Source organism: Galeopterus variegatus, unplaced genomic scaffold (assembly GCF_000696425.1).
Source record: "Galeopterus variegatus unplaced genomic scaffold, G_variegatus-3.0.2 Scaffold270, whole genome shotgun sequence".
Lineage (NCBI taxonomy): Eukaryota > Metazoa > Chordata > Mammalia > Dermoptera > Cynocephalidae > Galeopterus > Galeopterus variegatus.
In genome coordinates, this window is record NW_007726381.1 from 640,850 (window position 1) to 656,135 (window position 15,286).

Genomic DNA, 15,286 nt, shown 5'->3' on the forward strand with positions numbered 1-15,286 from the left:
TGCCGAACAAAAAAAAAAAAAAAAAAAAAAAAAAAAAAAAAAAAAAGAGCTCCAAATTCTATTTATGAAAAAGTCCAGGTCTTGGGCCTGATGTTTACTTCCTTTGAAGTAAATGGAAATAATTATTTGAGCACAGTATAATCAACTGTCGTAGATTTATTAATATCTGGTTCCATGTTGTTTTAATTATCATTCAAGATGTAAAGAACTAGTAATTTTATGGATTATCTATAGAGTAGTGCTCAAAACCAATTGAGTGTTCAGTGAGTAAAAAGTGAACCTTGAATTTATACACATTTGTAGTAGAGCTCTGGGCTGTGGTAGGAAAACCTGACTTTTGGAAGACTAGATATTGGAAAAACCTAAACGCTTTATTACATGTAAGATACATTATGCACCATGTCAATAAACTTCTCATGCCATATATTGTGTATAGTTATTATGGTTTTAATTGTCAACAAATTTTTATCAAATGTGTCCTATATTTTAATAAAGAAATCCTGGCAACCATGCAAAGGTTGGACCAATTATCACTTCTACCACCTATGTATGAGAACTTTTCAAAACCCATAAATCACTATTCTCTGTTTGGCTGAGGTTAAGGGAGCATTGCTAAATAATCTAATATGTGCCTGACACTTTTTCTAAACACAATTATTTCAGTGTTTTCACAATGTGTCTCAATTTAAAAGACAGTTGTCATTATTATTGAAAACATTTTCATGATGAGCTAATGAAGTCCCCCAAATTAAAATGAGTCATACTATGAAAGACCTACATTTGACACGCTTTATTTCCCTGAGCAAGCAAACCCACTTAGGATCTTTGTGGAAGATTAGAAAACATTAAGAAAGCATTAAAAAAATACCATGCTAAGCAAAAATGGAAAAACAAAGGATAGCCAATATTTCTGTATCTTGTCTCTATCCATCTTAAATTCAATTTTAAATAAAAACAACAGAAAGAAGATATTTTAATTACAGGAAATCAATCAATAATCTTATAACTTAAGTTACTTGAAGTTTCTACCAAGCAGTATTGCAAACATTTCCATGAGAAGTTTTCCATCATATTTCCAAGGGCACACACGTTTTTCCCTATCCAACTGCAAACTCCATGATCCCATATACACTTATACATAAAGTGAGCCAAGCATAGTGAAGTTATAAATCTATTGTACTATAGATATATAAGCATGTACTAGGTTTACCAAGCCATGTACAAAAAATATCTAATAAAATAATTCAAAATACTAACATTTGTCCTGTTAGTTTCTCTTTTCAATTCAGTCTTATCTGAATTAGCATTACCGTCTAAATAGGCTAATGGATGCTTGATTGCACTATTCCATAAAAAGCCTCAGTCTGAATCTGATGCTTTTTTAGAAAACAAAGCAAATCTGATTTAGTATTTATTCATGATTCCTACTTTTATTTGATTTCTAACTAAGGAATACAAATGTACTCTCATCTTTATTAATGCTAGGCTTCTTCATTCCTTATATAAATTTTTTAATTTCCTTATTACATTTTAGGATTAACACTTAGTTTATTTGTTTTTATTCTTCTTTTTTAATAATAAAAGAATTTGATGTTTTCAATGTGCTTTTAGTTGCAACTTTAACACCATTCCATAGATCTTTATAGGTAGGAATTTCATTAATACCACTTTCTGAGCAATTGTAAATTTTTATTTCCTCCATGACCCTGCAGTTATTGAGAATAATAGTTTTCACTGTATGATGGTTGACCTTTTCTAATATTCCTTTGTAATGACTTTTTAGGTTTATTTCATTTTTGTTAAAGATTGTGACCCTCACAATGTCTTATAAGTTCCATGGTTTGGAAAATGGGATATTTATTCTCTGTCTACAGGGTACAGAGTTTAATTTAGTCTTTTAAACTAACATAATCATCTTATTCAGATCCCATATATTATTTTGTAATATCACTTAAAGTCTGCTTTTCAATGGATGGTCCAAGAACAATAGATTAGGTGCCAAGTGTCTTTGCATTCCAAATCAAGGGGCTGGATTGCCTATACGGACATGCCAAGATATTATAAAAGCCATTCTTCCAACATCAGCAGGTCACTGTGGATTTACTGCAAGTTAATGAAGATTAAGCTTTAGGGCCCCTTCGCTTATATGGGTCCCTCCCCAGACAATGAATAATGTCAGTAACAGAGTACTTAATATTAGTCCCTGAACCAGAAAACTAATCCTAAAATCTCACAGCTCATACACAAAAGAAACTTAACAGTGATCTTCCCAAATTTTACAAGAATTCCAAAAATGTACTTGGCAGTTCCAATAGGGAGGTGTAAAGGTGGAGAGAACTTGTAAACTAATAATAATTTGTTTTTTTAATTAACCATGCCAGAGCAAAAATTGAAATACCTTACTAATATACCTATTAAAAATGGCATTTCTAAATCACTGGCATATAAGGAGATGAAAGAATATGCAGCCAAAAATCATAAGGAAAAGGATATTTTAGAGGTATGTCAGACAGTTAATAAAAAAAGTAAGTTTTTTTTAATTTTGTGAGGTTTTTGGTGTTTGTAAGCTTTTTAAAGTTTATAACTAGTTCTTATTTCACCTTCTAAATAAATATTCTGGTTCATTCCCAATTCTGTATTCGTTATTTTGAATTGTTTTTCTTGTCATGCCTCCCCTCCCCACCAAGCTGTATCAGTTTCAGCAGCCACAAAAACTAGGTGTTCCCCTGGTGGTCAGACACCTTCAGTGATGGAAGAATGACATGCCGAAGAGTTTAAGGAGAAGATTCATTTGTACCCTAACCTCAAGCCGGAGGACCACACGTTGGATGGATAAAGAGGCTGGAGAAGTTGTTAAATCACTGTGTGTCCCCACCTCCCTTTATCTGCTCCTACCTATTAGAAAGGATTTCCCCATTGCCTCAGTCAGGTCAGAAGAGCTTTGAGAAAATCTGAGCAAGATATTAGCATGTCCTCTGGAGGAAACGGTGTCTGACTCTTCTTTGGAGACTTCTAACAACTGGAGTTGTCTCTTTTTCTCAGTAAAGGGAAAATCAGAGCATTGGGCACAGGCTGCACTTTCCCAGGTGTGGGACAAGGATGCCCGAGTTTCTCAAGAGTCATGTTGTTTCTAGCCTGAGAGCATAGCTGGGAAGTGTTCAAAGGCCCCACTCAAGGAAATTGCCTATATGTCCCTCCACCCCATGTCTAGTTTCTGGAGAAGGGGAGGAAGTTTCAGCTTAAATGAAATTTGGAGTTCTGATTAATGTATTGGACTGGCATTTTCATTACTGAATTGTGATTGTTTTTGTGGTTGAGCGACCTGCCTATATATCATCTAACAATGAGGAAGACTTAATGGAGCTTAAAGGGACTATAACAAAGAACAAAGTTGCTTTATATTACACCATAATGAGCCTAACTCATTCAAGAAAAGTTGGACCCATTTACCTTTAACCTTCTTAACCTATCGAGGACCTAGAAATTTGTGTTAAAGCCTCCCTGTTTTTTTCTGGAGGTTTTTTTTTTTCCATTTTTAACAAATTAAAACATTTCAAGGCTAAGTTACATAGTACATAAAGGTTTATTACCTTTTAACATCAACATCTATATGATATAAACAGCACCCACTGCTTCCTTGGTTTTTTAGCATTGACATGACTAAATTTAGCTTTAAAAGAAGGGAATGTAAGCTGTGTAATTTCTACCTTTTGGAATTTTTAAAATTTTCTTTGTTGTCTTAAAAATGATTCTAGACATTTTTATAACTATTTCATGGTGTTTTAAAGAAATCTATACTCACTGTTTAAAGAAGTCAGGTCTTTCTATATTTATCTATATTATCCATGTCTAAAGCCAGATATAAGGTAAAAGGATTTTTCCCAAAAAATTACCCATCAGAAAACAGAAAATATCTTTCGTATATTTGAAACCCATAGCAAGTTTCAAGAGAAGTAGAAGAAAGAGTGTGAAACTCTTTATGTTTAGAAGCAGAAGCAGCACATCTGATTTTCTCCAGGTTTTATGAGCCCATCTGTGTATACAATAATGAATGGAGATGACAGAGCTGTTCAGTGTGGTGACTCTAGAGGTCTCCCCAGAGCCCTTGCAATAGCTTGAAACTTTACTAAGCCCATATTGTACTACGAACGTGGTCAGTAGTGCTGTCAAAGATCTTGGGGGGAATGTCAGACATTATTTTAGATTGAGAACCAGAGGAGGGAGTATGAAGAATTGCACCCCCAAAATGGCTGTATTTATGCAAATTTTAAAATGTTCTACCCTTTGGGCTAGTGGTTCCGCTTATTAATATCTATCCTAGAAAAACTTTTTTAAATTTATTTTTTATTAGCATATTCATTGTTACAAATCACACTTATTCTTTATGTCCCTTATCCCATGCCCCCTCCTTCTCTTCTTCTTCCTCCCCCTTTCCACTTCCACCTCCCTCCGCCCAATAACCATAGATTTGTTCTCCATCTGATAAATGAACTGGTCCTCTGTCAGTGTGTTGCCTAGATGATCTGTCCAGTGCTGAGACAGGTGTGATCAAGTCCTCCCTTATCGTCATAAAGCAGATGCTTCTTCTGTTACTCTGGACTGCGCTTTGTAGAGAGAGAGGACCTCTTCTTCCTTTTTTTTTTTTTTGGTCTCCACTCATCTTGTGTCAAAGCAGTTGAGAGGCTGGTGTGCCATCTGCACAGTGGCTGTGACTGCTGCTATAGAGACTAGCCACTTTTGCAGCAGCCATGGCGATTGTGGTGGCTATGATGGGCTACCTGTGTAGAAATGGTGTTTTGGGTGTGCTCTTTTTGGTTGTGGCTGGGTTCGGCTTCCCCCCAGATCCCTGCCTCAGGATGCCAGCGGGGCCCCAGGGCAGTGGTGGCAGCTTGCCTAGTTGCAGCTGGGTTCTAGAAAAATATGTGATTGATGTACCTGTACATCAAAAAGCATGAATATAACTTTCAAGGAACATTGTTTTAAGAACAAAAATGGACAACCACCCAAATGCTAATCAAGTGAGGGTTAACTAAGTTAAGGTATATTCATACCATGAAATATTATGCAATAATTCTAAGTAAAATTTATATACTGATATGTGAGATCTGAAAGACATTGTAAATTTTTTTAAATGAAGTTGCAAAACATATATATAAAGTCTGATTCTATTTGTGAAAATATGTGCGCATATATGTGTGATTTTGCATAAATGCCTAGAAAAGGTTTTGGAGGGATATAAAACAAACTCTTAATAATATACTTTGGGAAGGCAAGTGAGGCTGGGGAGAGGGAGCTGCAGGGATGCTGAAGATGGTTGACCTTAAAATGAAAATATTCTTATATATTAATTGTGGAAAGATTATGATAAAAATATGGAAATCCTCCCTGTACAACTTGGAAGTTTGAGTTTTTATAACTCACTGACCCAGAAAGTAAAATTGAACACAATGTGGATTATAATGCTTTAAAAATTTGCATTTCCATTTTACCACATAATATGAAAATTTTACTCTTTCATCGCCACTAAAAATTTTATCGTAAAAGGTCCTTACCCATTAATAAAGGTGCTGGATTATAGATGTTATGGGTAAATGAAGAAGTCATGTGGTTTACATCCATAAATCAGCAAGCATTTACTAAATATAAGCTACATTTCCAGTACCATGTTAGACACAAATATCACCAAGCATCTAAGAATTTCAGAAGGTAGAATAGAGTGACATTATATCTGGGAAACTCACAGAGATTCTAGCAAACTAACTCACATAGACTCTAGATACAGTTTATATTTAATTTATGTTATGATAGTTGATTGTTTGAATAATGGTAGTTAACTGCTGTGCCAGTCTTTAGATTCATAATAAAATCAGAAAATACTAATAAAAATACTACACTGAATAAACAGTACTGTCATTGTTTTAAAACATGAGAAACTGAGGGTAAGAGATTTTGAGTGCCAAAGGCCATTTAGCAAATAAGTGTCAGAATCAGAATTTGATTCTGGGTCTAATGGGGCTGCGTATTTCAGCTCTTTCCACTCATGAGAATACCTCTTCCCCACCCATCTGGCACTTTTTAAAAGCTTGCATGAAAATATGAGGAAGTTCTCCTGTTCACTTTGTTTTTTAAGTTTTAGAATTGAAATAGTACATTTCAAGACTTAAATTTACTGGCCTGGAACACTATATCACTCATAGATGTTACAAATCCAGAATTACTGTAAAATGAGCCAGTATTTATATTTCAGTTCATTCTGAAAGACAATTAAGATTCAGTCTTTTCTGGTCTTCTCCTATTTCTTTAAAACTTTCCAGTTTAATTTTTATTTTTTTTTATTTTTATTGATGATACATATTCATGGGGCAAGAGCTGACTGTCAGCACTTGCACCCAAGTTGTGTTGAGCAAATCAATGCTATCGGCATGCCCACCACCTCGAATTGCAATTATTCCCCATGACCCCCACACAACCTCTCCCCAATGCCCCTTTCTTGCCACTCCATCCCACATCCCAGCAGCCCTAGGTCTGTTCTCTCCCTCTGCAAGTTCAACATACCACTGTGGTCGTTCTTTCCTTCCTTCTTTCTCTCTTATTTTCCACTTATAAGTGAGGGCATGAGGTATTTTTTCCCTCTGTGCCAGGCTTATTTCACTTAATATAATTTTCTCCAAGTTCACCCATGTTGTTACAAATGGCAGGATATCATTCTTTTTTATGGCTGAGTAGTATTCCATTATGCTTAATATTTTAATCTAGTTGCTTCCATCTAGGCTGTAATTGAGATCTCAGACAATGACAATTGTGGACAGCTTGTAGGGTTGGTGACTAGAGGAATGAGGGAGGTGAAATGATGAAAAAAAGGTCTTTTTAGTGTTTGGATACTATGAAAAAGAGCTGATCCAGTGTTTATCAATAACTGTAAGAGGTTGGGACACCAGAAGTTTGAGGAAACAGAGAAGATATTAAGAAATGGCAGTGGAAGTGAATTTGATTATAAACATGGTGTTGATAATGCCACTGACAATAATGACTGGCATTTATAGTGCCCTTAACTAAGCACCAGACACCAATAAGCACTTTACATACATTATCTCATTTAATCCTCACAATATAGACAATATTTTTATTCCTGTTCTATAGATGAGGGAACGGACTTAGAGATGTTGAGCAACTTGTCCAGCTTACACATTAGCAAGTAAACAGAGCCATCTGGAACAATTTTTAATATTTCTAGTATCAGATTTCACATTCAACAGGAAAATTCTCTAAGTGAATTCCATAAAATATGCATTCATTTCAGTGCTCAGAAATATAAATAGAAACCTACAGTTAGATTTCCATGGCTTAAATTTTAATTTCTTCTAAGTACCCCCAAAAGGACTCAGAGCACAAAGGAAGAAATGGACTGTGAAGGTCAAGGAAAATCTGACAATTGAAACCATATGATTCCTATTCAAATGCCTTCCCACTGCTTTGAATTTCATATGAAAATCTCTGTTTCTCTCTTTTCTCTTTATTTCCCTTCTCTCTCTCTCTCTCTCTCTCTCTCTCTCTCTCTCTCTCTCTCTCGTCTCTCTCTCTCTCCCCTTCCTTCTCTCCCTCCCTTCTCTCCCTGCCTTCCCCTTCCCTTCCCTCTTCTTATTTTGAAGATTAAGATACTCTTTGAAGATTAAGATTCTCCATCATGGCTCCTCTATGGCTCCTCTGTTTCCCTCACCATTTTAGTTTTCATGTGGTTTTGGCTAACTATGGCTTTGATTCCAGCCTGGACTCTAAATGATCTTGCTGTGAGCTCCTCACTATTACTGGAAAGAGGTGTGTCTCTGTCAAATTCCCAAGATTGCACCCTCTGATTGGCCCAGTTTGAGTCCAATCCCACTCATGATACAGTCAGTTGTTACCATATGATAATGGAGCTGTCTCCTTCGGGGACTTGTAATTGGGATTTTTTTCCTATGAAAAGAGTTTGAGTGGGGACTAAATAATTGGTGCTTTTAGAACTATAGCTTTGATGCAATAGGTGGAAAAATCAAACTTTATTGGAAGGAATAAGAAAGTAGGAGACAACCTGCCTTGGACTGAGTGTCATCCCAAAACTTGACCCCCCACCATGATAGTGTTAAGAGGATGGGAAGTCCTACTATGGTAATTGAAAAGAGGGGACTTGAAGAGCTGATTAGATTGTAGGACCATGTCACAGTGAATGGTGGTCAGGGGCGTGGTTCGGAGGGCTTTAAAAAGAGTGAATGAGGTTAATCTCTCTCTCTCTCTGCTCCATCATTTTTGCAATGTAATACTATGCTGTTATTGTCACCACCACCAAGGCTCTCACCAGATGTGTTCTCTGCGCTGTGGACTTCCAAGCCTGTGAAACTGTAAGCAATAACTGTTTTTTTCTTATGAAGTACCCAGTTTTAACTATTTTGTTATAAGCAACAGAAATGGACTAATACACAACACATGAAAACAAACCAGAAGAACAAGGGGCTGTGTATGGTGAAAAGGTACTAGAAGGAGAAAGAAAATAACACAAGGTCATTTCAATATAGCATAAAACTCAAAGGAGGAATACATGGAGTCAGAAGAGAATAATGATCTCATACTGGGGACTAGGGCAATTGCCATAAAGAATGGAAATGTAACATCACTTAGGGTCAGGTGGGAAATCTGCAGTAAGTGATTAAACTAGTCTCAGATTTGGATGGAACTGAGAATCCTATAGGATCTTAGAAACTGTTAACCCAAATCTACCTTAAGCTAAAATTTGTTTAAGTCTGCTAAACCAATTCAGAAACATTCACATGTGCTTTGCAATGCCATCCCATCTTATTTGTTATGTTTAGGATGTTTTCTGCTTTTTCTTTGTTTACTTTATGTTATTGCTAAAACTATCATTTTAAACCTTTTAGTTATCAACAAGTTTGTCAAGAGAAAAGAATAGATTGCTGTTTCCACACCACTAGACCATGGGTAGCTCAAGGAGACGGATGGTGTTATTGAATTCTGCATCCTTAGCAACCAACACAGGGTCTGGTTTTTTGCATTTGCTCAATAAATATTTGTTGAATGATTCAGACTTCAAATAGACCACCCCAGGTAGCCAGGTGTCCTGTTAGCAGAAACAGACCACATTAAGAACAGAGGTGATTGGGTAATCAAGGCAGGCAGTGAAAGAATTTCAGAAGGAAAAAAGTCAACTGTAAACATGACTTTAGCATTTTTGTATGCAGAATAGCAAAGCCAAACTGGGAATACATAGGCCATTATGATTGTGGCTAACCAGAAGCAAGTAACAGAACAAAATCGTGCACCCTAATACTACCAGTAACAGCTCAAAACTCAAAGGGCTTCGTAGTGCTTTCTAGAAAAGTCTGGAGTACCACAAATAGTAACACAGCATGCTCTTTTCATTTAGGCAATTGGCTCACACTCTTACCTTTTGTTATTCCCACCACTGAGCATTTGATGAATGAGTGGCTAGCTAGAGGCTTTTTTCTGACACTCTTGCCAGGTTGCAAGACAACAGTATATTAAAGAGATTGTATGGGCCAACTGGAGATAAATTATGTTTTTCACCAAGTTCCCCAAAATCATTAAAATATACTATTTTATTGAAAGCTTTGCTTCCAATCCATATGAACCATGAGGTAAATATACCCCCTTCAATTTGTGGAAAAGTCAAAATGATTGGTAAAAATAGTTGTTGGTTTTTTTCAGAATCTTTTACTAGCTAACTATTCTCATTGAAAATGCATGAAGAGGTTGATCTCATAGAAGTAAGAGTGGAAAAGTGGTCACTAGAGACTGGTAAGGGTAGGGGGAAGGGGAGGGCAGGGATAGCATCATCAATGGATATGAAACTGCAGCTAAAGTTCTAGTGTTCCATAGCACTGCAGGAAGACTGCAGTTAACACCAATTTATTGTATGATTTCAAATAGCTAATAAAGACTTGTTTTCTTCAGTTTATTTTTGTAAACCCTTTTTATTCACCCAAAAAAAACAAAACGAATAATGAAAGAGAAGGTAACACTTCTTAATTCATTTTATGAGATCAGCGTTACCTTGACATCAGAACTAGATAAAAGCATCACATTAAAAAGAATAATATAAATGGACATTCCTGATGAATACAGACACAGACATCCTCCAAAAATACTAGCAAACTGAATTCATCAACATATAGAAATAATTATACACCATGGCCAAATGGGATTATTTTATAAATGTAATGTTGACTTATTATCAAAATCAATTAATGCAGTACACAATATTAATAAAATAAACAATAACAACAACAAAGATTCTTTCAACAAGCACAGGAAAACATTTGACAAATTCAACACCTATTCATTATAAGACCCCTAGCAAACTAGGAATAGAAGGGAACTTCCTAGACCTGCTAAACAGTATCTGTAAAAAATGGACAGCAAATATTATACTTTTTTTGAACAATTAATTATACATATTTGTGGTGGACAGAGTTGACTATTAGTATTTGTGTACAATATGTGATATTCAAATAAAGGTGACTGATATATTTGTCATTACAAAATGTAGTCATTCTTTGTGTTCCTTAACCAGTTTCTCCCTCCCCCCTTACCCCTCCCCCTTCCCTCCCTCTAATAACCACAGTTCTGTTTTCTCCTTCTTAGAGCTCAACTTACTATTGTGTTTACTGTTTCTTATTAAGAGGATTTTGATTGTTTCCAACACACACAAAAAAGACTGAAGTTTGAGGTGATAAGACACGTTAATTACCCTGATTTGATCACCTTACATTGTACACATGCTCCCAAATATCACAATGTACCTCATAAATATATGCAATTGTTATGTATCAATAAAGAAAAAATAAATTCAATAAAATAGAAAAAATTAAAATAAATAAAAATGAAAAATAAAATGATATTAAAAAAAAAAAAAGAAACTGCATGAAAAGGAAGAGGGATAGGGAAGTAAAGGGAACCATAGCTAAGCAATCAGTTTCAGTCCCTACATATTTTATTCTAACTTAAATGTATCTAATATTCTCCTTAACATTATTTCAAGAACTATCATTTCTCTCCATCTCTATGCTGACAAGAAAAAAATTGTCCTTCATAAAAATATGGGAAATAAGTACACATTTTTTTAAGTCTGACATTCACAGGCATTTAACTTTAGCATAAAATTTCATTTTAAAAAGTGCTTGGCTTTCTGAAAGTCCCTTTGGAGATTTTGATTAATGTCTTACTACGAAGGGCACAGGCTTTGGAATAACTTGTGATCTTTTGCTCTGTGCAGTCAGGTAGGATTCCAATTTATCCGAGCAACAAATTTCATTGTGACAATGAATCTGACTTCTTTGGCACCTCACACTTTTCCTTCATAAAGCCTCTGCTTTTTCTAAATTACATACTTAGCTCCTGGGTTGCTCTTATCTCTTTCTAATGCAGAGTTTGGCTCTAACACAACTAGAGAAGCTGGACCGAGGCCTGCCCCTGCCTGGCAAGAGCCTGTGGAACTCTGAGTTCACACTTTAGGAAAATTTCATTTTCCCCTCATGTTAATTGTGTTGTTGGACTCAAAACATTACCCAGCTCTAGGATGGGATGTTTCCTTTTTTCCTACATTCTGTCTCCTTATTCCAGTAATATGGACTTAAAACTACAAGTGCTGATAAATCCCTTAATATTTGTGACATTGAAATAAAGTATCTGCCAACATACGTGGGTGATTTTTAAAATAATAATACAGCAATCCTCACCGAACCCCTATTACCTGTAAAGCAGTAAGTGTTTGGGGGGTACAGAGACATGTAAGGCCTAGATTGTGCCTTAACTACATTTATAATGTACTTGGGATGACATGTGGATAGGAACGACTAAATATAATGTGAGGCCAGTCAAGATAAGTGCCAAATCAATCTCATGAATGGCAAAGTGCTAACAAAGTGGATAATAGGTAAAAATCCCTCTAAGTAGAGAATATAGGAGGTAGGTTTTGACTTGGGTCAAGAAGGATGAGCAGGGTAGTTGGAAAAATATTTATAAACATGATGAATTAATACACTGGTTTGTAGGACATGTGCTGGAGAAAAGTTGGGGGCATGTTTAGCAAGCTGACACTGGGGCCAATCTCTGGAAGGCAAACAGGATTGCAAATCATGTTTCATGGTGATGTAATACTACTGAAAAATTTTGAGCAGTTAAGTGATATGGTTAATACATTAAACTCTAGGAAGGATATTATGGCTTCTGAGTGAGCCATTCAGCTAGGACATAAGCTCCATGAAGACAGTGGCTGTCTGTCATGTCTCTCATGATATGTGACAGCACATGGCACCTGTTCAATAAAATGTATGTTGAGTGACTGAGAAAGAATAGAAAATGTCTGGAGGAAGTGAGACCAATCAACAAAGCTTGTGTTTTGCTCAACCAGAGGAAATAAGCTTATGTTCTAGAATAATGACTCTCAACTCAGGGTAATTTCACCTCCCAGGGGACATTTGGTAGTGTCTGCAGATATTTTTGGCTTTCACAACTTGGGGGTGTGGTACTGGTACCTGGAAGGTAGGAGCCAGGGTTGTTGCTAAATGTCCTACAATGCACAGAACAGCCCCCCATGACAAAGAATTATCTGGCCCCAAATGCTGACAGTGCCAAGGTTAAGAAGACCAGATTTAGAAGAAAGGCAGTCAAAACAGAAAAAACAAGACAAAGGGTGATGTGAGAGCTTGTTGACAGCTTTCATACAGAGAAGCAAAGGAGAACAAATGTCAAGGATTCCATGGGAATTCTCTGCTGGGTCACTGGGGAATACTTACACTATGAACAAAACAAGAGCCCAGAGGAGAAGCTGAATCATTCACGTCTGTAAGTTGAAGAGTCTGAGTTTTGATATGCTAAATTTATGACAAAGGTAACATTTACAAATCAGATTATCTAGTTGGAAGCTGAGGATGTCCGACTAGAAGTTAAGAAAAAAGTTAGCACTAACGCTGTAGATGTGGGGGCCACCAATGTCCATGTACACCTCACCTTCACAGGCACTGCAGTGGGGAGATGGACAGTAAACAAAACAAAAAACAGACAAAATGGGCAGGTTTAAAGAACAGAGGGGGGTTCTGAGTTTCAGAGAGAGGAGTGAGGGGTGTGAGGTGAGCTTGAGCAGGCAGGCAGGGAATGGGTAACGCGAGGGTGGAGGCCACATTAAAACTTCTGAATTTAATACAGTGTAGTAGAAAACCATTGAAAGGATTTAAGCAGAAAAATAAGAAGATTTATTTTACCTTTTTAAAAGGCTGTATTTTACATCTTTACAACTTTAAAATTGTCTATTATATGGAGAATACACTGAAGGGGCCAATAGTAGCAAAATAGGTGGCTGTTACAGTAGACAGGGCAAGAGTTAGTGGCGACCTGGACAAAAGTAAACTCAGAAACTGGTGGAAGAGAAATTGAAGAAAAGTCAAATTATCCAAGTGATATTCCTGGGGAGTTGATAGATTGGATGAGAAGAATGATGGAAAGGGAAGTGTTCAGGTTGAATGGCTCCTGAGGCTGCTATAACCAGTTACCACAAATTAGGCTATTTACAACAACAGAAATTTGTTCTCTCACAGACCTGTAGGGCAGGAATCCAAAATCCAGGTGTTGGCAGGGCCACACTTCCACTGGAGGCTCTAAGAGAGAGTTGTTCCTTGCCTCTAAGCTTCTGGTGGCTGCAGGCATTCCTAGGCTTGTCTGTATGACTCCAGCTTTTTCCTCTGTCTTCTAAGGGTTTTCTCTCACTGAAATCTCCCTCTTCCTTTTTCTTATAAAGACAATTGTCATTGGATTTAAGATCCACTTGGATAATTTGGGATGATATCATCTTGAGATCCTTAACTTAATTACATCTGCAAAGACTCTTTTTCCAAACAAAGTCATACACACAGGTTCTGGGATGCGGACTTGTCTTTTGGGGGGGCCACTATTAAACTCACCACAATGGCTGTGTATCTGTCTTGAGTAATGGGGTAGGGAAAGACTGAAGAAACAAATTTTAGGGGAGAAATCAAGAGTTCAGTTATAAGAGCATTATATTTGAGAAGCCTGTGAGACACCAAAGAGATGTCAAGTGGACGTTTTAATAGTTCAGAAGAGGTTGATCTTTGTTAGTCACTGGTGTACTGACAGTATTTAAAGATGTGAAATGGATGAGATTGCCTAGGGCAAGTATGTAGCGAGAAGATGACAGGCCTTGGCTGTTATTTGAGAGCTCCAAGTCTTAGACATCTGGTAGAGGATTAGGAGCTGACAAAAGAGTTCAAGAATGAACCTCCAGAGATGTGGGAGTAAAAAGAGGAGAGCATGGTACTTGGATGGTGGCAAGCAAAGGTAAACAATTGGGTTCATTCAGAGCGTTATTAGGTGAGAGTATTATTACACTAATGTTGCTTATAACAAAATACTTGGAACTGGGTAATTTATAAGAAAACAAAGTTTATTGCTTACAGTTTCAGAGGCTGGGAAGTCCAAAGTCCAGGAAACACATATGGTGAAGGTCTTCTTGGTGGTGGCTTTGCAATGCAGGGGTCTCACGTAGCAGAAAATGGAGGAGCAGAAAGAGAGTGACTCTTATGTCCTCTTCTTTTAAAGCCCTCAGAACCATGCCCCTGATCACCATTATTAATCCATTCACTATGGCATGCCCAACAATCTAATCACCTCTTCAAGGCTGTACCTTTCAATTACCATAATAGGACTTCCCACCCTCAACAGTTACAGTGGGGATTTTTAAAGTATGGAATTTGGGGCACACAATTAAATCAATCCACAGCAATGGTTGCATAAAGAGAGAAAGATAAGAGTATTTTAAGAAAAAAAGGGTTATTCCTAAAGAGAAAAAATTCAGCATATAATAGTGATTAAAATTACCAAGAGAAAAAGACAAGATCAGATTCCTGACTATTGAACCTTGCTGTATATCTGTATTTTTGCATGAAAATCAGTCATTAAAAGTAGAAAAATAGGGCCGGCCCGTGGCTCACTCGGTAGAGTGCGGTGCTAATAACACCAAGGCCCCGGGTTTGGATCCCACATAGGGATGGCCGATTCGCTCACTGGCTGAGCGTGGTGCTGACAACACCAAGTCAAGGGTTAAGATCCCCTTACCGGTCATCTTTTTTTTAAAAAAAAAAAAAAAAGAAAAAAAAAAATTTTAAGGGGGCAATTTTATTAAGATAGAACTCCTGAATTTAAAGGGAGTAGGGGTAACTTTTGCATATATTGGTAAAATATTAAAATTAGATTACTAAGGAGA